The 800-nt window shown below is 49.8% G+C and overlaps 1 non-coding gene across 1 annotated transcript; it reads right to left on the bottom strand.

Annotated features, from left to right (window-relative positions):
* Window positions 1-513: 513 nt before the first annotated feature.
* Window positions 514-586, bottom strand: Trnat-cgu. Its single transcript has one exon. It is a non-coding gene; the product is annotated as a tRNA-Thr (tRNA).
* Window positions 587-800: the final 214 nt, after the last annotated feature.

An 800-nucleotide genomic window follows, 5' to 3' on the forward strand; every position in this document is an offset into this window, starting at 1 on the left:
CGCTGTCAGCTTAGGGCTGACAGCACGGTGGGGAGTGCAAGTTCGTCTGGTTCTTGCGCGGGGGTTGCGATGATTTCAGAACGCCATGCGCCTAACAGGTCATTGATGAAAAAACAATAGTCGGTAAACTTTAAGGCATTCCGCATTGAGGTCTGTCTACCCACTGTCCTTCCGATCCTAATCAATCAGAACTCGGCGTCGTTCTGAGGTGACCGCAACAGCAGACGACTTGCCCTCCGCATAGCTTCGTGTTTTACGCGAGTTCAGTACAGACAACCGGTGGTGTTTCTACAGAAGGGCTGCCTTTACTTGGATCCGCGTTAAAACGCCGAACACCCAATCGAATGTTTAGGGCTCGGTTTATTTCTAATTATAATGCAATCAAATGCGAAGGGGCGAGCGAGCTGGACAATAATGATGAAAATAATCCCTGGAGAAGGGGAACAAGAGGGACAAAGGACAAACACAAATCTCCAAACACAGCTAGCTGACTGGTGAGCGACCGAAAAAATCCGCCTGGTCCGGGTATCGAACCCGGGACCTCTCCATTACGAGTGGAGCGCTCTACCAACTGAGCTAACCAGGGGTTAGACGTCAGTAGAGCAAACGGGTGTTATCAGCTGCCACCAGTCTTTGCATTTAATTGCATTATAATTATAACATTAAACTGCAAGCTTCACCCTTGTTGGTGTTAGACTGGTGGCAGCTGATAACACCCCGTTTGCTCTACTGACGTCTAACCCCTGGTTAGCTCAGTTGGTAGAGCGCTCCACTGGTAATGGAGAGGTCCCGGGTTCCAT

Source organism: Ixodes scapularis, unplaced genomic scaffold (genome assembly GCF_016920785.2).
Source record: "Ixodes scapularis isolate PalLabHiFi unplaced genomic scaffold, ASM1692078v2 PGA_scaffold5__190_contigs__length_132052651, whole genome shotgun sequence".
Taxonomy (NCBI): domain Eukaryota; kingdom Metazoa; phylum Arthropoda; class Arachnida; order Ixodida; family Ixodidae; genus Ixodes; species Ixodes scapularis.